The 22,677-nt window shown below is 54.2% G+C and overlaps 1 protein-coding gene across 2 annotated transcripts in view; it reads left to right on the forward strand.

Annotated features, from left to right (window-relative positions):
- The first annotated feature begins 5,817 nt into the window (after positions 1-5,817).
- LOC127538975 (uncharacterized) overlaps positions 5,818-22,677 on the forward strand; it is a 43,777-nt gene continuing 26,917 nt past the window's right edge. The window contains exons 1-3 of one of the 2 annotated variants that reach the window (XM_051962872.1): positions 5,818-6,233; positions 6,472-6,561; positions 16,858-17,027. The gene's annotated coding sequence lies outside the window, so the exon portion shown is untranslated. Of the gene's footprint in view, positions 6,562-16,857; positions 17,028-22,677 lie in introns of both variants that reach the window. The other variant, XM_051962873.1, reaches the window with a different exon arrangement.

Below are 22,677 nucleotides of genomic sequence, written 5' to 3' on the forward strand. Positions count from 1 at the left end.
TAGAGCTCTTTCCCAAAAAGTCAGGGCAGATCATTCATTTGGGATCCAGCGACAAAATGCAGTCTTTTAATATATATATTTTTAAAACTTACTTTTAAAAACCTTTTTTTTTTTTTTGCTAACACGAATGACAATTTATTTTACTTTAAATATTATAATGATAACAAAAAATGGAGGAAAAAATCACTGACTACTACTCATCTGGAATTACCTGACTGGTATTAATTATTTCTGAATAAAGCTGAATTTAGCTTCCCAATTTGCACTCATAATTACATGGAAATCCCCACTAGAACCAGAGGAGAGAAAAAAAAATCCTACATTCCCAAGGACAGCCTTCTGCCTGGATCCAAATAAAAACTGGAGGGAACAGCCAGCATTCAAATGCCTTTTTCCGAGAAGGGGGAAAATCATCCTCCAGCAAGAAAGAAAGGCTAGCAAGGTGATCCCGGAGATCCTGGGCTTTCAGGTGAAAGTTACAGGGCAGAGATCTGCTGTTGAATCTCCAGCTTGAGCAGGAATGGAGTTGTTTAGATTGCATTGGTGTTAACAGCCTAGAGAGGTGAGTATTCTTTGGGGATGGAAGAGAAGTCGCTTGGACTTTGGGGGGTAAAAAGAGCGAGCTGTCTGCCGACTCCTTGTCTCTCTTGAGGGACACACAGGCAAAAGGTCACTGTTTTACATCTCAGATTTAAAGCAAAATTAATTTCTGTGCGCCAAAGTGCTGGAGAAATGGATTCAGAATGAATTCAAAAGTAGTTTTTGGTTGCAACTCATTTATCTTTATAATTCTATCTTTTGAAGAACAGGCATTTTCTGTATCTGCAGTGGGGCATGTGTGAACGAGACAGGTGCCCAGATAGTTCTGTAATTAGTTTCTTAGGTATTTATTAATTGACTTGCTCTTTGATTTTTTTTTATTTGTTTGTTTTTTCCTCATGCTCTGTCACTTTACAGGCAAAGGAGGAAGGGAAGCAGAGAGCTAAGAAAATGCAGTCACTGCGGGGTTGCTCCTTCTTGATTCTATATTTTATGTGGTTATTTTCTTATTTTTATTTTCCTTTCATTTCCTTTTCTGTTTTTTTTTTGGGGGGGTGGGGGGAGCGGAGCAGTCAGGAATAAGGCTCTTATACCCAGACACAAAATACCAGTTCCCTGAGACCGTCTGGGATCCTCAACCCTCCTCCAATATTGGAAAGCCACAAAGTAGCTTTAATATATTTGTCAGGAGGTAGACCAGACAAGACATATTTGGGTTAATGGTGGTGGTGGTGGTATGTGTGTATTTATGCTATTTTGATGCTTCTTAGAGCTTGGATTCTTTCTCATAGTTAAGATTGTTTGGGGAAAAACCGGAGGTTGCCGGAGCCTCTATTCTCTCTCTCTCTCTCTCTCTCTCTCTCTCTCTCTCTCTCTCTCTCTCTCTCTCTCTCTCTCTCTCTCTCTCTCTCTCTCTGGCTCTTTTAGTGGACAGCCACGTCATCGAGGGCCAGGCTCTTTAGCCTGGTCTAATCCTTCAAATCTCAATGAAGTAAAAATGGGTCAAAATTGTGCTGGATGAAGGAAGGGAGTTTTCACCAAGCAGTTTGCTTTTTGCTAGAAAGTAGAGATTGAATCGTGGAGGAAGGATGGAATGGCTGCTGTGGTTTTCATTAGAGAGGAATTAATTTTTTTTTTTTTTTGAGAAGGAGAGGTCGTTCTTGTCATGAATACGCCTGTGTTTGTGTTTAAGGTAGGGATGAGCAGTGCTGACTGACAAGCTTTTCCCCTCAGCTCCCAAGCGAGGTTCCTCAGCCCTGCTAGCTCCAATTAAAAGCTATCCTAGAAAACTTTTTCCTCCACAGCTAAATCCAGGCAGGTATTCCGTCTTTGGGCATTCATTCATTTATTTCATATCTACTTAAAAACAATAGTTGAGCAATGAATTGTGCCTGAATTTCAGGGCAAGCCTTTCCTAGTGTGAGCCTGCAAGCCTGCGGGTATATGTGTCGGGGAGCCTGGCTGTTTGGATACAGGGAAGCAAAACCCAGTGCCTTTTGCTATTCTGAATTTTCAAGTCAAACGTTGGGCAACAACGGGATCTCTGCTTCGGGGGCTGTATTGAGGGGAAAGAATTCTAGACTGTCTCAGACTCTAGGGGCCCCTTCAACGTTTCCCTTCCCATGGGGCCTCATTCCCCTCTATAAATATTGCATAGCAAATATGGAAAAACCCACCCCACCCCAAGCAGCAGCCTGCCACGGCCTGTGGTCCCTCTCAGAGGAGTAGAAGCTGTCCATTTGGGCTAAGATCTGGACAGAGCATGGCGGGCCCTCGCTCCTCTTCGGGATCCAGCTGAGAAATCAGGCCACTGGCCGGACAAACAAGAGGACCCTCGAGCCCGTCCCAAAGTGGAAGAGAACGCACAGCCCCCCGAATGGGAGTGGGCGGGAGGAAGGAGCAGAGAGACACTGTGAGCAAAGGGACACGCGGCTGCGTGAGGGTCCTCTCCTTTGTACTGTCTAAGGGGCTAATCCGATGTTTAATGAAGTTTCCCAGCAAGGAGAGGGCTGGCAGCAACTTTTGAATTTACCAATGACATAAAAAGTATATATATTTTTCTTCCAATGGGCAGGTTTCAATTGGTAGACAAGAATGGTGAGATGTGACGTGGAAGGGTACTGGATGGAAGGAACGCTGATGTATGCTGGGGCCAAGTACCAAGAAACTCTGTTGCTATGAGAGGGGAGGGTATAGTGGGGAGGAGGAAGGGGACAAAGTAGAGGAAGCTTGAAGTTCTGTTCTGCCTTCTGAAAAAGCCAGCAGCTGCCCCCAGCTTGGAGCACGTAGAATGGGGGCAGTCATTAGGCAGGGAGGGAGGGAGGGAGGGGGGGGGGAGAGAGAGAGAGAGAGAGAGAGAGAGAGAGACAGAGACAGAGAGAGAGAGACCGAGAGAGAGAAACAGAGAAACAGAGAGACAGAGAGAGACAGAGAGAGACAGAGAGAGAAAAACAGAGAGAGAGACAGAGACAGAGAGAGAGAGACAGAGACAGAGACAGAGAAAGAGAGAAACAGAGAGAAAGAGAGACAGAGAGACAGACAGAGAGAGAGAGAGAGAGAGAGAGAGAGAGAGAGAGAGAGAGAGAGAGAGAGAGAGAGAGAGAACGAACAGCGCAGCCCCAATTCCCAGACTAAGAAATGGAGAAGCCGTGCTTCAGACCAGGAAGCAGTGGGCTAGCTCGCTCGCCTGCTACAGCCAGTGTGGCTCCAAATACACAATCCCTCCTTCCTCCTAGCCCCGGGACAGCTCTAGGGGCCCCAGCCCCGGAGGACACTCCAGACCTCGGCCATCCAATCAGGCACTCTCTCTCTCCCCCTCTCTAGGTCAGCTCTCTGCCCAGTGCCCGACCAATTGTAAGCCACAGTAATGATGGGGATGGGGATGGGATGGGGGCGGGGAGGGGATGGGTGGTGGGCATGATAAGAATCACAGTTCCCCACCTTTCCAGTTCTCCGGCTGGGACTTCTGTCTCGTGGGTAAAGTTGGGTCAAATTCGTAAATGTGTCCAGTCCATCAGTATGGACTTCAGGCTTTCTCCGTCGCAAAGGGGAAAAAGAGCCGTGTGTTTGCAGAGGAGAAAAGTCATCTCGAAGATCTGAGTTGGGGTTTTTGGTGGGTCTGTTTTGTTCTCTCGGGCACGGAGCAGCCGAGGTGGCCGCGAAGCCCGGGCCTGGCAGCGGTTGCGCCCAGGCGGCGGCTGGGGGGGCGGAGGGGGGAGCTCGGGGACAGGCTCGGGGGAGGCGGCCGGTGCCAGGAAGTTGGCTTGACAAAAGCCCTACAGTGAGCGGCCAAAAAGCGCAACGTGGGGTTTGGGGAGAAGGAGACGGGGGAGGGGGGAGGGCTGTGCTCCGCCCTCCCCCCATCGGCAAGGCCAAGTGTAAGCGGCCGCGGGGCTCCCTCCGGGAGGGCGGAGAGCCCGGGGAGGCCGGTAGCCCGTCCGTCAGTCACGGTGTCCCCTGGAGCGGCGGCGGCGGCTCGGCAGGAGGGCCCCGGGAGGTGGGGGGGGACGAGGGGAGGGATGGATGGGGGATGGGGAGCCGGCAGAACCCGAGTAAGCGAGGGCGGGGCGCGCGTGCGCGCACACACCGGGGCGCGCTCCGACTCCCTCGGCCTGGAGCCGCGAGAGGGACGAGTTCGGTCCGGCCAAGGTCAAGTCCTCGGACGCCCCTCCCCCCGGGACGGTCTGACTCAGCCTGGGAGTCCCGGCCCCGAGTCTGGGGACGCGCACGCTCCCGAGTGGCCCGAGGCACGGCGGCGGGGGCGCGCTTCCCGGCCTCGGCTCCTGCGACTGGGGTGGGGAGGCCGGGAGGGGGCGCCGCGGGAGGAGCCGAGCTCGCGTGTGGGGGCCTGGGCCTTCAGGCCTGGGGCAGGGGGGGTGCCCAGCGGTGGCAGGGGAGGGGCAGCCTGGGCTGCGTGGGGCTCTGCGCGCGCGCCTCCTAGGGCGCGTCCCCGCCGTCGCCGCCACGCAAGCCTGGTCCCCCTCCCCCCTCGGTGGGCAGCACCTCTCCCCCCTCCCCTTCTCCGGGCCTCTCCCCTCCTATTTGCCATTCTTCTTTCTTTCTCCCTCCCATTCTCTTGCAGCTCTGGCCGCTTTCTCCCCTCCCCTCCCCCCGCCTGCCAGCCTCGCCCAGGCTCGGGATGGCTCCTCCCCGGCCCGCATGCCAGTCCAGTCCGCAGCCCGCAGCCCCCCACTTTCCCCTCGCCCAACCCGGCCGGGCACAGCTCCCCCGGGGCGCTCTGAGCCCGGGAAAGGCGCGCGCCGCCCGGATTTGTCTGCCGAGCCCGCCGCGGGCGCTGCGCCCACAGGCTCCCGGGCTCCGCGGGGGAAGTGGGGGGTCATTAAAGTGGTGCTCCCCGCCTTCCCCTCGCTCCCGGGTGCCGGAATAGCATCGAGCGGAAAGCGGCAGCCCTGCGGGTCAAGTGCCGGGCCCCGATGTCTCGGGCTCGCTTCTGTTTTTGGCGGGGTCTTTTATTGTCCCGGTGTGCCCGCTGCCCGAGGCGGCCTGATTCTGCCAGGGGCTGAAGCCGCTGTCGCCCGCTCGCCCTATTTCCTTCTCCCCTCTTCTCTCCTTCCTTTGGGCCGGCCGGACCGGGCCGTCTCCCACCCGCCGAGCCTCCTCCCGGGCCCAGAAGCCCCCGGCCGGCCGGCCCGCCCGCCCGCCTGCCTGCTGGCGCCGCTCCCCGTATCTGGGACAGGTGCCAGCTCCGGGAGACAAAAGACAGAAAGGGGGCGGTCACGGCCAGGACCAAACGGGCCGGGACTAGGGGGGGTTTGGGGGGACAGGAGGAAGAAGGGGAGAAAGAGGAGGCCAGAACTCGCCACCGGATTGGGCCGGCTGGGCCGGGAAACGCTCGCAACACCCAGGCCGGGACCCCTTAGCAGGCCTCGGGGTGTCCCCTTCTCTCGAACTTGGTTTCAAGCTAGAGACTGGAAGAAAGTTTTAACTATACTTAAAAAAAAGCAGCAGCCCCCTCCTCCTCCTTCCCCCTCCTTCTCCTCCTTCTCCTCTTCCTCCTTTTCCTCCTCTTTCTCCTCCTCCTCCTTTTCCTCCTCCACTTCTTCCCACCCCACCCCACCCCGCCTGTCGGGTCGGCCCTCCCTATCTCTCTCTCTCTCTGTAGGCATGTGAAAGGTCTAGGGGGACTCTCCCCCTTCCTTCCCCTTCCTCCTCCTCCTCCTGCTCCTCCTCCTGCTCGCGATCTCTCTCTCTCTCTCTCTCTCTCTCTCTCTCTCTCTCTCTCTCTCTCTCTCTCTCTCTCTCTCTCTCTCTCTCTCTCCTTCTCTCTCTCTCACTCTCCCCCTCTTTTTGCCTGCTGAATAATTCATCATATCGGGCTCAAGCCGGGACCATTAGCATGCATCGGACATGCTGTTTGTGTGTTTGCTAACATCCTTCATTCTGGACTTGTTAATGCCAGACGAGCTTAACACGCTTCTCCCTCCCCCCCCCCCCCCAGCTCCGCGCAGCCCCCTTCTTCTCCCCACCCCCTTCCCTCCTCCTCCTCCCTCTCTCTTCTCTTCTCCTCTCTTTTTCCTTTCCCTTTCATGCTATCCCTCTCAGCCCGCTATTGTTGTCGTGGCTGAGAGCTGGCAGCCTGCGCTCCTTGTGGGCTGGGCGCTCGGCCTGGGAGCCGCGAGCTGGGCCGGCCGCCGCCGCCTCCGGCTCCGCCACGACCGAAACCCCGTTGCTAGGTAAGGACCGCCTTTCCCCTGCACCCGGCCTGCTCCCGGGTCCTGTCTGCGCGCTCTCGCGCTCTCTCTGTCTCTCTGTGTCTCTCTCTCTTTCTGTCTCTGTCTCTCTCCTTTCCTTCTTTTCTCTGTCTCCTTTTCTCTGTGTCTCTCTTTCCCTCTCTCCCTCTCTTCCTCCCCCCCGGAGAGATTCCCGTTCTTGCACTGAGTGTATGTGCCTCTCTCCCTCTGATCTGCACAGGAGCTTTCAGGACTGACTGCGGCGTGGACTGGCTGGCTCCCCCACTTCACCGCGAGTCGAGTCCCAGGGTCCCTCCTCATGTTGCACACGGTAAGACTTTCCCATCAAACCCGAGCCAGTTGATTGGCACTTAGTAACGTGGCAGGTTGATTTGTTCTCGGTGCTGGTGGCCTGGTGGGGCCTGGGGGGGGGGCATCGAGCTTAGTTGCCAAGGAGGGAAATGAAGTTTTAAAAACTCCCCCTCCCTCCTGCTCCCTAAAGGGGGCCCTTCTCAATCTTCTTGGCCCTTGTGTATTTGGGGTTTTATACTATTCAGTGGGAGTCGATTGGGCCCTTTTCCTCTCAGCTTGTTCCAAATTGGGGAGAAAGAGTTTAAGGAGGAGAAAGAGGAAGAAGTCAGGAGTTCTCCGGGTCTCGTTGGACAAAGGTCCACTTCAGCGGGCGTTTGCGAATTCCCAAGTTCCCCCTAGCGTGGCCGAGTTCCCCTCCCTGCCTTCCTCCTTTCCTTTAGTGGGAGCTTTTAAAGTACAAGGGAAGGTCCCAAGGCAGACAGGTCGGATTATAAGGAAGACATTTGGGTCTCCCCCGGTCTCCCATTCAGTAACCTTAACAACCTTCTCCAAGGGCAGTGCAGACTTAATGGTGAGCCCCAGAGTGTTGGGTCTGCCCCTGCTCGTGCTCATTTTTTCGGTATTCAGGCTCTCAGGCCTCCCCCCCCCCCTTCTCTCCATGTTGAATTCCTCAGGAACATTTTTTTTTTAAAAAAACTTTGTGCGATTGCTCTGTGTGTCTATTTAGATACTAATTGCAGGGATTTCTATGTGGAATACTGGGAGAAGGCAGTATCTCCAGCCGCTCAGGGTAATAGGGCTGGAGAGCTGCTGCTTATTGTCCTGAAGCCCCTTTTAGTTTGGGGAGAGCAGGCCCTCGTTCTGGGGGGCCCGCCAGGGAGATGGGCTCTTACAGCCCTCCTTGAGTACCCACAAAAATCAGACACAGATGAATTCCTAAAGCTTCATTTTCCCGCAGCCCCTACCCCACAAAAGGGGGAAAAATAGAAAGGAGCTCTTCAAAAATTATTTCCAGAATGGCTCTGAAAGGTCTTTTTTTGGGGAAGCCCTCGACTTCTTCCTTCTTATATTCCTCTAAACCGGGAGCCATTTCCCACCTGCACAGCTCTGATTTGCTTTCGAGCCGCTTTGGGGTTCCCAGATTCCCTCCCTCTCTCCACCCCCCGACTTTGGCCAAAGCCAGTTTGGAAACTGGCCCGCTTGAGCGTTGTTTGAGCTGGTATTTTACAGCGGCATGAATCCAAAGCAAAGCAAATGGCAGTAACTCCTGATCAGCATTTGGAGGTGGCTCACCCTAGACTTGGCAAGAGAGAGGTCAAGGAAGGAGGTAGGAATGCGATCGGGCAGGCGGGCAGGCGGGCAGGCAAGCCCTCTCAGAGGCCATCACGGGCTCCATGGCAAGGGGGAAATGATTTCCCGTAGAGGAGTCTCGAGGCTGAGGGTGTGGATCTTCAGGCAGATGAGGACAGAGCTGGCGTGGCTTTTTGCCTGTTGCAAAACACACAAAGTTCCATGCCGTACCACCCTCCCCCCCGAAAATGGCCGACACGAGGACCCCTGACGGGTGGCGTGCCTTGTGCCGGCCCTTCCCTTCCCCGTCCTGTTCCCCCTCGCCATTGCGTTTTGGGGAAGGGTGCTTTGTCTGGAAGGTAATGGGGTGGTCTTGGTGGGGGGGGTGTTGTGGAGCGTTTCCAGAAAACACCCCATGAAAATGTGCTTAGACTAGAGGCCTATTTTCACATGGAGCTTCCTCATGGGACTACAGGTCCACTGAATGGAAGGTTTATTTCAAGAAGGTCGGCTCCCTGGCGAATGTGACCTCCGTGTAGTTAACCATTCTGCCGTCTGGCTCTTCATTACCGCCAAAAAGGCTGACTTGGGAGAAGATGATAGTGGGAGGGAGGTGCTGCCCGTCCACATGGAGTGCGGTGGTCCTTGCGCCCCTCTTTACTTCAGCTAGCTTTCTAGTCCAAGGCTCTAAGCTCCGGGATAAATTATGGGCAGTTGTAGAGCCGAGTAATTTGGGGTGAGTCGTAGAGATAGTCTGAGGTGGAGAAGTCCATTGCCCTCTCCCGCCTCCCGCCCTCACCCCCTTGGAGGCCATATTGGATGGCTTGTTAAACATTAAAGTTGGAATATCCTGCAGGGACGTTGGGAGGGGAGAGGAGACTTTTCATAATTATAATTCTAAGAATTGGGGAATTGGGTAAAAATCTCGCCACGTGGTTGTGTGAGAGATGGTGATTTTTTTTTTTTGTTGTTGTTGCCTGCGACATTTGAGGTCCACGTTTGTCCCATATGAATCCTTAGCTAAAGCCCCCGGTAAGATCGGGAGGCTTTTCTTTTGCTGAAATTGGAGACTTTCTGGGTGTGAAGGACTCTTGGGAGGGGAGATAGGGAGAGATCAGGAGGTAATCGACACCTTAAAGGGAAGAGTGGCCCAGTCACGGCCCCCCTTCCTGGCGTTTTCCCAGGCAGAAATGGGGATGCTGCTCTAGGAACCCAAATGAGAGGCACGGTTACTCCACTGCCTCCAGACAGGCTGCTGTGGGCCATGCTGTGGCGTGGGAGCCACTGGATCGATTCCTAACGAGAGAGTGAGTCTCTGAGGTGCCCGGCTCACCAGCTGCAGTTGGGCCCAAGGTTCTACTCCTTGCTCTGGGCTTCTGGTGGATTTTTATTGTTGCTGTAAGATGTGCAAAGAAAGACAATTCGGGCAGTCCGGCTCTGCTTTCTCGGGGCTCCAGTGCCCCATTCAGGCCAAAAGGAAAGAGAAAAGAAAGGGAATTTTTAGGGTTAAGAAGAGGGTAAGAGAGTGAGCGAGACACAGTCGTGGCATGTAAACACTTCTGCCGAGGGTGCCTCCGGATTTCTGCCCTTCCCGAATTTAAAATATCGAGCTATGATTGGAAGGAGACGAGAAGGCAGGGAGCCTATGTGCCATTGTGTGCGTGTGGCGTGCCGTCAGAGGGTTGGGCCCTGGGCCCCCCCTCCCCTCTTCGTCAGGACAGACGCTGTTCCGAGATTGTTGCTCCTGGGATCCCGGGGAGGGAGGTAAGGGCTGAAGCGAGGCAGAGAGGTGGACGGCTTCCTGGCGCCTTGGGGTGGGGAGAGGAAGAAGAGGAAAGAGGAAGGAGGAGGAGGAAAAGAAAGAGATGAGGAAGAGGAGGAAGGAAGGAGGAAAGGAGGAGGAGGAAAAGGAGGAGTAGAGAGGACGGAGGAAAGGAAGAGGAGGAGAACAGAAGGATTGCCATCACTTTACTTGACCGGTGGCCACGCTCGAGCAACCCATGGGGTCTACCCGGCAGCCATCAGTGACGTTGTCCCGGGCTTCGGCTCTTCCGGGGTGGTGGGAGCCCGGGGTGGGTGACACCTTCCTTTCAGAGAGCTGAAATGGGTCCTAATGAGGCATTCTCCCATAAGTGCAGTGTCACTCGTTTTCTGCCTGGAACAGGTGCAGATCGGCAGCTCGCTGTGCTGAGCGGCTTATTTTGGTGGGGCTGGAACGGCTCTGTCTGCCGGGCAAGATGGTGCCTTCCGAGATGGACTGGGCGGCCCTCAACGGGAGCCTCACTCCACCACGTGGCCTTGGTCTTTCAGAAGGCACACGGAGGCAAAGGAGGAGGCAGCCTGGGGGGCAGGGCAGGGACCGTGTGGATCGGAGCTCGGGCTCGGGCGGCTCTGGATTTTCTCCTTGCCGGCCAGACATGGCCGCCCTGGCGTGGGACAGACTTTTTCTCAAAGGGGCAAACTGAAAGGGGAAAATAATGGGGCACGGGCAAATGTTTGGGAGATGAGATCATCCATTTCAGGCTGGCTCATCAATGAGAAAATCCTCGAAATCACCCCCCCCAACATCCCCCCCAACTCGGGTATTTTTTAAGCAAAAGTAGCTTCTGGGCTCTGGTGAATGAAGCCATTCTGATATTGCTTTCCAAGAGGGAGTCGTGTGGGATTGATGGGAACAGAGGTTCTATTTCTCATTTCACATTTTGGGAGGGGGAAGGGGCGGATTCATCTTTTTATTTTCCTTTGGCGTCTCATAAGTAAACTTGTTTACAAAAACCCTCCGACCCTAAGAAGCCGCCTCCCGAGTGCCCGAGCCCAGGCCACGCAGGGCTCTGTTTCTTCCTCATCTCCTAAGATGTCATGGGTTTTTAGAGATGATAGGATGCCGGTGCCCATTTATTCCGAGCCCTTCCTTTTCAAGATGGCCCAGAGGCAGGAAGTGACTCGACTAGGGTCATCTCCCTAGGAAGGGGCAGAGCGGAGTCTCTTCCGTGCCCCCCCCCCAGACTCTGAAGACCAGTGATCTTGCGATCTGGCATTTGTTGTCTTTTGGCCGAGCCGACATGGCCAGAATCTGTGGATGCCCGACTCCCAGAACCCTCGGGGGCGATTGTTTGGGAAGATTGGGATGTTGGAGCCCAGCCCCCTTCGGGTCTTGCTCATTGTCTGGCACTGAACATGTGCCTGGGAAAGGAGGGAAAGAGGGTCCTGGGAGTCGGAGAAGGGCCCAGCCAGGGAGGCTCGCTTGTGCTTCTCGTAGACGAATTCTGTGATCTGAAGGAGGACGGGCGTAGGGGACGGCTGCCTCTCACTGGCCCTGCTCTTCGAATGGCAGCGGCTCCAATTTCTGCACATTTGCAAAGGGGCTTCCTTCCAGCCCCGTGGGGTAGATGTGGCAATGATCATTATCTCCATTTTCCAGATGAGGAGCCAGACTTCAGGTGGGAGGGAGGCAGGGCGGCCCGGTGGGCAGAGCCCTGGGTCTTGGCTGTGTCACAGCGGGCACGTCCCTTCCCTTCGCTTCTCCCAACCCTGTCTTTGTTCGCCATATTTTGGGCCATAGTCGCGATGGAGGATCTCAGCCTTGAGCTTCGGGAGTCCTCGGGGCCAAGAAACTCCAAAAGGTCCATTTTTCAGATGGCAATAGGAAGACTGCTGACGAACCTGGGTCACAGTGGTCACGGCAGAGCTGGCCTTTGAACCTGGGGAGACTGAGGAGAGGTACACAGTCTATACGTAGGTTCCTCTCACCCCCACCCCCCAGCACTGTGTTTTTTTGGTTTTATCCCCACTGTCTAATGCAATGTCTGCACGTAGCGAGCCCACAAATAAAACTTGACGAACAGAAGTATCTGACTTGGCATTTGAATCCAGATCTCCTGGCTCCAAGTGGAGCCCTGGAGGCTGTTCTAAGAGATCCTTAACCACAATTGTGGTCCCAGAAAAAGGTGCAGCTTAGACCCGATCTTCAGGCAGAGTTCGTGAATTTGGTCTTTCTAGAAGCCTGTGAGAGCGAGGAACAGTTCCACCCCCCCTTCGCGCCCCCCCCCCCCCAACTTGGAGCAGGAAAACAGAAACAATTGTTTCAACCATCAACAATGGGCCTTTATCAAATATTGATTTTCAGGGCTGATGAATGTTTTTTAGAGGGACCCGGGGCCTGAAGAATCCAGTTTTCTGAGGGCCACAGATGCTGAGGTCATGTTTAAGAAGGAATGAAAGGAAGAAAGAAAGATATTTTCTAGAATTCTTGGAAAATCTCAACTAGAAAACACTTTTCTATTTTCCTGGTGGTAAAGCTTTCAGAAGTCTATCTACTCTCTCTTTCTCTCTGTTTCTTTTCCCCATTCTCTTTCTTCTTTCTTTTCCCTTCTTTCTTTTTATTCCTTGTTCTTTCCTTCCTTTTTTCTTTTCTGTCATCCTTTTTTCTCTTCTTTCCTTTTTTCTTTTTTCTATCCTTCTCTCTCTTTCTCTTTCCTTTCCCATTCTTTCTTTCTTTCTTCTTTCCTTTTCTTTTGTCTTTCTGTTCTTTCTTTTTTCTCTCATATCATTCTTTTTTCTTTCTCTTTCCTTTTCCCTTTTAATTTATTCCTCTTTCTTTCTTTCTTTTCTTTTTCTCTTTTTATCCTTCTCTCTTTCTTCTCTCCCCTTTCTCTCCCTCCCTTCCTTTGCCCCTTCTCTCTCTCCTCTGTCTTTTTATTTTTCTGCCTTTCCTTCTTTTTTCTTTTCTGTCATCCTCCTTTTCATTTTCTTTTCTCTCTTCCATTTTTAGTTTTTCTTTTTTTCTTTCTCTTTTTTCCTTCCTTTATCCCTTTCTCTTTCTCTCTATTCTTCCCCCTTCCTGGTTTCCTGCTGTCAAGGTAGTGTAGGTTAGGAAAGAGAAAGCCAGGTCTTCTCTTGGTCTTCAGAGTTTCAATTCTGGCTGTGCGACCTTCGGCCACTCCTTTTCCCTCTCTGATCTTCATTCTCTTCTTCTTCTTCTTCTTCTTTTTCTTTTTTGATTCTATTCTTTTTTTAAATTACTTTTTATTGATAGAACCCACGCCAGGGTAATTTTTTACAGCATTATCCCTTGCACTCACTTCTGTTCCGATTTTTCCCCTCCCTCCCTCCACCCCCTCCCCCAGATGGCAAGCAGTCCTTTACATGTTGAATGGGTTCATTCTCTTCTTCTGTTAAAAAAGAAAGGAGTTGAACTAGAATCTGAAGTTATTAACATGGCATCTATGAACTTAAAATAAAAAAAAGAGTTAGAGAACTATTTCAACAGGATTGGTGTCCTTGGTCCTCCCCTGCATGTTATGCTCAGGGCTCTGAGCGGGGTCCATGGGCTTCAGCGCTGACTGCCGGGAGTCGGGGCTACCCAAGGGGAGGCAGGTAGGCCCGCATGCTACGGGGACCCTTTGGGCCTCAGACGACAGCTGTGATAGCTGACCAGCTGCAGCCCATTCGCATCCCGGGAGGAGCATTAGGGCTCCCAAAGCACTTTCCATACTTTGTCTGGCTTAGAGCTCCCAAGAGCCCTTCAAGACAGGTGTTCTGGTTATTCCCATTTCCCAGCTGAGAAAACAGTCACAGAGGTGAATTGGCTAATCCCCCGGCTAATATGTGCCAGGCTATGAGTGAATCTGTTGGCGAATCACCGGGGAAAGGCCATCTAGCCTGGTCCTGCTCTGGGTCAGATATTAAGTGCCCGTTAAACATTCTCCTGACGTCAAGCTTCGCACTGGGTCTGCTTCTCTCCTGCTCTGTGTGGCTGTAACCGTGTTCTGAAACTCAGCTTACAGCGGGCTGTTCTTGGCCATATTGGTCCGGTCTGTGGGGCTGACTTAGAGAAAGGAAGCCAGATAAATAAAGGGTGCAGGAGGTGTAGAAAGGGGATTTTTTTCTGAGCCCTCTCAAACCACGATCTGTACCTTTGCCTGTCTGTGGCCTCCAGTGCCCCCCTCCTGGGCAGATCTCCCCCGGATGTCTGGATTGGCTTTGCAGAGACCCGGCCAGGCGGGGACAGCACTCGGCGTCACTTGACTTCCTCTCCTGCCGGAGCTCTGATGGTGGCCGGGATGGTCCCTGGGCGCCAGCCTTCAGCAGGGTCTCTCCAGCTTGTTGGGCCTTTGTGACGCCTGGCAGCCAGACCTCCTCCAGCACCTGCGGCTTTCTGCAGCCCTTCGGTTCTATCAGGCTTTATCAGGGTACTGTGATGGAGAACCCATCCGCTGGCTTGCCGGGTGATCTTGGGAGAGTCACTTCCGTCCTCTTCCCTGTCATGTGCAGCGAAGGCGGTGTGCTGGGTATTTCTGAAGCCCCTTCTCATTCTGAATCGCGGGGTAGACGGATGGCCATCCAGGGTCGGCTCGGTCTGGGTCCACCGCGGGAAGCCACTTGTTAGCTCTACGCCGGGTCTCTGGCTTTCCAAGGTCATTGGTCGCCACTTTGAAACTTTCTCTCTCGTGACCGTTCCCGGCATCGTCGGGGCCAGTTTCGGCCCCTCAAAGTGCTCTGCACAGAGCCGAGGCTGTCAGGGCTGGGCTGAGCTCCAGAGCCCCTGGGGGAGGAGGTGCAGGTCTGGGCTGTAGTGAGATGGCCGCCAGGCCCCTCACGATGCCCATGTGCTACAGAATACTGTCCCACTGAACAGAGCTGACCGGTGGAAGCATCGAATGCCAGCAGTGGCCCCAGCCTTGGGAAGTGCCTGGGCTGTTGCCTTCGCATCCTCTGGGAGCTTCCTCCTTGGCTCCATTTGCTGAAATGTTTCTCTTCCTGTGGGTCCAGCTTAGGTGCCCTCTCCATCCTGGACGCATCCCCGGCTCCCATCCAAGTGATCCTTAGTGATCCTTTCCCACATCAGCCCTGCCTTTCTTCCTTGCACCCTCCTCCCAGGTCCTCCCAAAACCAGGGCTTCGGAGACCAGAACCTAAAAGGGGCCAGAGGCCGGGGGGATCGGCCCCCCAGGTCGTAGGTGAAGAATCTGAGGGCACCTGGGGTTAAGCGGCTGGCGCTCAATTGTCGAGAACAAGGATTGGAAGTGGGCTCTGAACGCGGTCTTCTGACTCCGGAGTCATGGACCCGCCTCGATTGGGGGCTTTTTGAATGAAGGGCTGGAGTCGTCTCCTTCCTTTTTATCTCCGCCAGAGGCTCTGGACACGGCCGAGGCCCAACCGGTGGCCGTTGTTTTGGATTAAACGCAGTCCATGTGTACCTGGAAATAGGATTTCAGACAGATCAAACCTTGGCCTACCAGAGCTGGCAGGGCCTTAAGAAACAGAATAGACCAAGATCTTCATTTCTCAAGGAAGGAAACTGGGGAGGGAGAGGGGCTGTGGGTGATGGGGGGTGTCTCTGTCTCCAACCTTTTGAGAAGGTGGTCACCATCAGGTGATTTCCATAGCCAGTCTAGCAGCACAGACTCCTTTGGGGATTTTATAAATGGTGCCCAGGGGTATTTGCAGTAAGTAACACATGGCCTATCCTAGGAGCCCCACAGTGGGGGTGCAGCCCAGTGCTTCACCCTTCAAACTAAACTGGTCAGGACTTCCCAGGAGATCTGAGGTCAGAAGTGGGAGGGCTTCGACGTAGAGTAACCATGGACCTCATGGCTGGGGTTGTAGGGAAGTGATGGAGTTGGGATTTGAACTTGGGGCCACTAGCCCAGACTTTTGGCTTGCTGCGTTCATCTTTTTCTCCTCCCTCTTTCTTTTCCTCCTTCTCCTCCTCCTCCTTCTCTTCTTTCCTTTTCTTTTCTCTTCTTCTTCCTTTTTCTATTTTTCCTCTCCCTTTTCTTCTCCTCCTCCTCTTCTTCCTGCTTCTCTCCTCTCTCTGTCTCTCTCTCTTTCCTTTCCTCCTCTCTCTTTCTCCCCCCCCCCTCTCACACACATACACACAGAGTCATAGCAAATGAAGAAAAAAATTCAGGCGAGACAGTTGCCTTCTGGTGGTGAAATGTTGGCTCTTCGGTGCCTTTGTGGGGACAGTTCCAGGGCAGGCACTTTTCTAAAAATTGCAGCACCACGCTTCTCCCCTCCCCCCCAGCCCCATCCTGTAACTCCTGGGATAAGAATAGCACTTGGGAGAAATATTTGCCAGGTGATTTGAGTCTCTTAAATCCAGAATTTCTTTAGAATATATTTAAGAGAGATATTTACATTTAGATCAGCCTTTTATAATTACATTTTAAATTATAATAAAATAATTAGGTCGTAGCGGAGGTTTTTCCATATGTTTGTAGGATAACCAAAGTGATTCTAAATTGTAAGTGTGTAGGGACCTCAGCTCCAAATGTCTTGTTTGCGTATCCTTGCGTGGCCCACACGTGGCCCGCCTTTGGGAGCAGTGGGAAAGAGACAGAGGGGCCACGAGTGTTTGGGGATTCCTTGTTTCCCTTCACTTAACCCGCAGGGACCTCACCAGGCCCGCAGCTATTTTTCAGGCTGTGAGGTTGGATTTGTGGCCAAAAGTCGCCCCCTGGAATGGCCCTTTTCCCATTGTTGTTCCTTGTTAAAGAAAAGGTGGGCCTGTTTTTAGAAAGGGGGCCTTCCTCTTGAGCGAGTCCGGGGAGCCGTGGCAAGCCTGCGGACCGAGGTCTGGTGCTTGTTGATGCTCTGGTGCTTGTGGGGGCTGCCCCCTTCACCTCAGGAGGACGAGGGGGCTGTGTCCGAGGCCTCCCGAGTCCCTCCCCCTGGGCCATTTCACCTTCTCCCCTGCTCTGCCATCTTCTGCTTTAGGGTCTCCCCCTGCTCTGCCAACCTCAGAGTCATTCCAGAGGAAGCTTGTCCCTCGGGCCCTCGGTTGGCCCTCACACTAGTGGGTATGTGAAGCTTTCTCTGGGCATGGGGAGAATCCCTGCAGAGAGGATGCTCCTTCCCTTCACGTCTGTTCCGGTGGCCCCAGACCCTTCACAGATGCTGAGAGCGAGGGCTGTGCTCAGAGGCCCGTGGCGCACATACTCCCACCAGCCTTTGCAGCCCGCTCTCTGCCCCGATGACCCCTGCAGAGACTGACCCTTACTCATTCTGCGGGTCTCTTGCAGCTGGCTGGAGCGGCTCCACGTCCGAGAGAATGAGGGCACGCGAAGACCCGGTGGGCATTTCCCCGCATCATATCCCACTGGACACGTGGCGTCCTCCCTGGCCCTCGGGGGAGTGCTGTGTGCCAGCTGCCCGTGGGCGCGAGCGTCAGGAAGGGCCCCTGGAAAGAGAGGTAAGGCTCTTGTCTGTTCTCATTCCGAAGGCTCTGGGGCGTTTGGGTGGGGGCTTGGAGCAGCTACCAGGAAACAAGCGCACGCGATGGGCCCCGTGGGCCAGAGGCTCTGTGCTTCGGTCCAGCTTGGCCTGGAAGCTGCCGTGGGGGCCCCAGAGCTGCTAAGTGGGACTCGGGAGGCCAGGACGTACAAGGGCTCATGGGCCTGGCAGCTTTAGTCCGACGCCTCCTCTCTGCCCGGTCCCAGAGCCGTCAGCCTGGGCTGGGGCGGGCAAGGGTCCGTTCCGTCCGGTCCGTCCAGCAGGACCCCTCATGGCTGCTGCGACTTCTAAGGCGAGAGAGATCTTCCCCATCTCAGGGTTCTAACCGTTCTATTAGGGGAAAATGAGGGCCAGCCGTCGGTTAGGCGGAGGGCGGGACACCAGAAGCCGCGGCAAACGGGCCGGCTGGCCGTCCCTCCCGGGTCATCTTGACCGCCCATCCAGGCTTTCCTGGGAAGGATGAGGCAGTTTGTCCCTCTGAGCTCTTATGGGACAAGTTTCAAAAGTTGTAGCAGAGGCTGAGGGATGTGCTGGGGTCTCCCCTGCTTCTTGCTTCGCATCGACCTGACCCGCTCCTGGCTCTGTTTCTCCCGGCCCATCTCTCCCTCCCCCAAATGCACCGCTCGGTTTGGGGGTCTTTCATTGGTCTGCCAGATATTGGTCTTGGGAGATGGGGATTAGGAGGGGCCGGGGCCAGAGGTACCCCCAAACCCTTAACGCCTGGGCGGCCTAAGCCCCTCGAAATGGCTGATTCTGATTCCCCCCCTTTTGCGACACTTGTCGGATGCACCATGTCGGCCGCGTGTGGTGAGTGGGCAGAAGGGGAATCCCAGGAATCCCCTGGGTCCCCCGGGGGCCACGTGTGGGCACAGGGCCGGAGGGCGGGAATCTGGGGTGCAGAGGGCCGAGGGCCTGGCTCAAGCGGCTCCTCTTTGTTCCATCCGGGTTTCTGGCTGCCAGGGCGTTCTAAAGTTCCAGCCCCCGGGAGAAGCGCCCCGAGGTGCAGCTACTTCCTGGAGCGCGGGCACTCGGGCTTGGTCTTTGCTGGGGCACTGGGGGGACACAGGGGATGAGTTTCCTCCGGCGACCATCTCCGTGGGCCCCGAGGCGGCGGGGGGTTTCCTCCCTCTTTCTTTTCCTCCTTCTCCTCCTCCTCCTTCTCTTCTTCCTTTTCTTTTCTCTTCTTCTTCCTTTTTCTATTTTTCCTCTCCTTTTTCTTCTCCTCCTCCTCTTCTTCCTGCTTCTCTCCTCTCTCTGTCTCTCTCTCTTTCCTTTCCTCCTCTCTCTTTCTCCCCCCCCTCTCACACACAAACACACAGAGTCATAGCAAATGAAGAAAAAAATTCAGGCGAGACAGTTGCCTTCTGGTGGTGAAATGTTGGCTCTTCGGTGCCTTTGTGGGGACAGTTCCAGGGCAGGCACTTTTCTAAAAATTGCAGCACCGCGCTTCTCCTCTCCCCCCCAGCCCCATCCTGTAACTCCTGGGATAAGAATAGCACTTGGGAGAAATATTTGCCAGGTGATTTGAGTCTCTTAAATCCAGAATTTCTTTAGAATATATTTAAGAGAGATATTTACATTTAGATCAGCCTTTTATAATTACATTTTAAATTATAATAAAATAATTAGGTCGTAGCGGAGGTTTTTTCCATATGTTTGTAGGATAACCAAAGTGATTCTAAATTGTAAGTGTGTAGGGACCTCAGCTCCAAATGTCTGTTTGCGTATCCTTGCGTGGCACACACGTGGCCCGCCTTTGGGAGCAGTGGGAAAGAGACAGAGGGGCCACGAGTGTTTGGGGATTCCTTGTTTCCCTTCACTTAACCCGCAGGGACCTCACCAGGCCCGCAGCTATTTTTCAGGCTGTGAGGTTGGATTTGTGGCCAAAAGTCGCCCCCTGGAATGGCCCTTTTCCCATTGTTGTTCCCTGTTAAAGAAAAGGTGGGCCTGTTTTTAGAAAGGGGGCCTTCCTCTTGAGCGAGTCCGGGGAGCCGTGGCAAGCCTGCGGACCGAGGTCTGGTGCTTGTTGATGCTCTGGTGCTTGTGGGGGCTGCCCCCTTCACCTCAGGAGGACGAGGCGGCGGGGGGTTTCCTCCCCATTCGCCCGCTGGTGCCCTAGTCGCCCCCTCTGCCCTCTGAGGCAGGGAGCCAGCCACCTCACGGTCTGTTTTCAGGGCCCTTGACTCGGAGTTCCCCTCCTCCGTGAAGCCGAGGGGGGCCCGGTGTCGTTGGCCGGGGGGCCTCGGCCTTCAGGACGTGGGTGGAGAGTGGGGGGAAGGAAATGAGACACTTCCCCTCCATCCCGACCCGGGCCGGAGCGAGCGGCCGGGCACATGTGGCAGCGCCTCCCCCTCCCCCGGCATCTGTTTGCCTGGCGCTGGCTGCCAGGCCTGACGCTGGCACGGCGGAGGCCGGTTCTCGGGGCTGTCTCTCCAGTGGGGTGGGCTCCCGGGAACAGACCTCCTCAGTCTCAGCTGCTCCTCAGAGCCTGTTTCCCATCACGCACGGGGCAAACACCCGGGCGGCAGCATTCAGAGGGAGGCTTGAAGGAGCGAGACTATAAAGCCCTCTGTGTTAGCGTGCCCGCAGCGCCCCCCCACCCCGCGCGTCTGAGGCTCCCCGCATTGTGGCCGGGCCCACATCCCTTGGGGGCTGCTGGCTCTCCCCACCGCTGTTTGTTCAGGAGAGCAATTAATCTTGCATCCTGATTGCTGGGACCGACCCCGGCGAATTTTGGCTTCTCCTGCCCCTGAGACAAAACCGAGCAGGGCCGGATGGACGGAGCCACCCTCGCCAGCTCCATGGCAATGGGGCTCCCGGGCCGGGAGAAGCTGGAGGGAGGGCGCCTCGGGCGGGCGGCTCTGACCCCTCTCCCCGGGGAGTCTGGGTGCTCCCCTGACAAAGTCCTGCAGGAGCCGTGGAAGGCGCGGGGGGGCTGGGGCGTGTGTGTGAGCTGGCGCATGCGTGCGGGCGCGCTCTTTGCTCAGCCCTTCTGTTCCATCAGCCCAACACCCATGGCATCTTTCAAAATTCTTGGTGGGCGGGGCCCAGCCAGCCAGCCCGTGCTTACGTGGGGGCCTGTGCAGCCAGTTCAGAGGGAAGGAGGAGACAAAAGTGTGTTCTTCCCATCCACGGGGCTGGGTGGTGTTCATTTAGCCCGCCTCGGACTCGTGTGCGAACCTGTCGCCCTGGGCTCCCGAGCCGGGCGGAGGCGCTGCCCTGGCTGGCGCTCCCTGGGCCGGGCCGGGCTGCCAGCCTCCCGAGCTGCCCCCGGCGTCGCGGCTGGGAAGCGCCCGAGAGCCTGCCCTTCTGAGGCTGACGGGAGGCGTTCTCGGCTCGCCCGGCCTGCCGAGGCGCAGAGGAGCCCTCCGGCTGGCTTTCTCTTTGATTTTAAGAAAGGAAAGGGTGGCTGCTGCTCTGTGGGTAAGTCCTTTCCCGGGGGTCCGTCTCGTTGGAGCTCAGGAGCCAAGCCCCGCTGCCCCGGGTGGGGAGAGAGTCAGGCGACATTGTCAGCAGTCGCCCTCGCCCGGGCTCTGCCAAGGTTTGCGAATGCTTCCTGTCGTTCTGTTGTTTAAACCTTAACCGCCCGGTGTAGAAAAACCAGCCCCCAGTCGAGCCTGTTTTCGTCGGGCGCGGGCCTCGGAGAGGGCCGTGAGAAGGAGCGGGGGCAGGTTCCTCCCCGGGCCCTTCTCTTTCTAGTCTCGGAGCAGATGGGACCCTTGTTTCCCTCCTCCGAGATCCATCAATAGTCTTGGCCCATGTTACCCTTTTGTGTGGCTCTGTTTGGCCAAGGGAGAGAAGAAGGGGTAGATGGCAGCAGCCCGGACCAACCAGCTGGACGGGAGAGCCAAACAGAACTCGGCACGTTGGAAACTGGGCAAACGGCTTCATTTCCTCAGCCACTGGGCCCCAGATGACTTCTGGCTCTGCTAGATTGTTTCATTTTGTCATTTGAAATAACGGCAGCTCATCTCTGAAGTGCTTTGAGCTTAAACATTTTTTTTTAAAGCAAAGCAAACTCATATCTAGGCATTTTAATATATTGACTTAATTCTTTTAGGGAAAGTTATTACTGATTTTTTTTTAAATTGGGCTCTTTTCATGGAGAGAGGTTAGTTGTGTACCAAGATACAGAGATATTTATTTAGAGATAGGAATAATCCTATCTATGTGTAATCTATGTTAAATCAAAGAGGGAATCATAGCCGAAGAGCTCCACCGGACCTAGCATTGATCTAATGAAGCTAGTATGGGACCACGTCTTCTCTGAGTTTTTGCTGGAGCCACCGATGGGGGCCTTTGCAAGTGGAACCTAAATCCCGAAGAAGTTTTGATTTAATGGGGAATAACTTTTGAGATCACGGCACACCTTGGTTTTTTCAGTAGTTTTTTTTTTTTTTTCTCTCAAACTGCCTCTAGACTTGACTGGAATTTTTTGAGTGGCTTCTAAAGTGTCCAAGTTTCTAATTTAAAAAAAAAAAATTGTAGTATTGCCCTTCAAGAAAGACAGGATCACCATATAGCCAGCTCCCAGCTCCTACACACGACTAGTCCAGCCGCTTCTGCCCAGAAATAAGCCTTTGTTTTCTGAGTTTCATTGTCACTTCAAGTCAAATGCGATGGTGATTTATAGGAAATCTCTGGTTGGGGACAGAAAGTTTAAAGTTACACTCCCAGGGAAATCTGCCCCAATAAGAGTTCTCCGTTTTCCCTTCTGGGGATATGCTGAGGGAGGCTTTCCGTGGCCAGCTGGCTAGCTGCGCTGGAGGCCAGTGTTCCGGGAGGGAGACAGGGAGGGGCTTTTGCACAGAAAGCAAGTGTCCCGGGTCGGGAGAAACGGCTCCGACCCCTCTGGAGCGAACGCGGTGGGTTCCAGAGATGTGCGTGTACAGGAAGGAGAGCGAATGTTCCCTCCCTTCCCATTTCTCTGGATTGCACATTGCCCATATGTTCCAAAGGCACTGAGGCCGGACACAGCTAATGCAAATTTTTGAGATCCTCCCCAACTTTCTGGTGATACATGTAGCTATTGAGAACATTAGAATTATAGGGGGGCACTTTTTTGAGCAGATTTGTGATTTCATCGGCGTAGGGAACTCCCAGTGAGGGAACCCCCTCGGCAAAGCGCAGATCAGTACTTAACCCAAGTGCTTAATAAATGCATATTGATTGATAGCCAATCAAATGGTAGTTTATAGAACTTCATCTTACTCTACTACATTAAAAAAAAAAATCTGTGCAGAGGAAAAAAAAAAGATTAATTCTCTCTCCTTTCCCAAGTCGATATTTTCTACTAGGCTTAATGCCAGAATGGTAGACTGAGGCAGGGTGTCCCATATGCTTTATTTTGCTAACTAGCTGATGTCATATGATTGCCCCGGTCTAACTCTTCGTTTTGAACTTGAACAATGAAGAAAGAAATCGGGGTTAAACGTGGAATAATTTTTTTTTCGGTCTCTAAATGATTCCTCATCAGTCTAATTATCAACTTTCTTGATGGCAGACAGTCCTTGCCAGTTGTGCGTGCGTGCATGTGTGTGCATGTGCACGTGTGTGCGTGTGCATATGTGTGTGTATATAAAGAGAATTCTGGGCAGCGCCTTCTCTGA

The sequence above is a fragment of the Antechinus flavipes genome, chromosome 5 (genome assembly GCF_016432865.1).
Source record: "Antechinus flavipes isolate AdamAnt ecotype Samford, QLD, Australia chromosome 5, AdamAnt_v2, whole genome shotgun sequence".
Classification (NCBI taxonomy): Eukaryota; Metazoa; Chordata; class Mammalia; order Dasyuromorphia; family Dasyuridae; genus Antechinus; species Antechinus flavipes.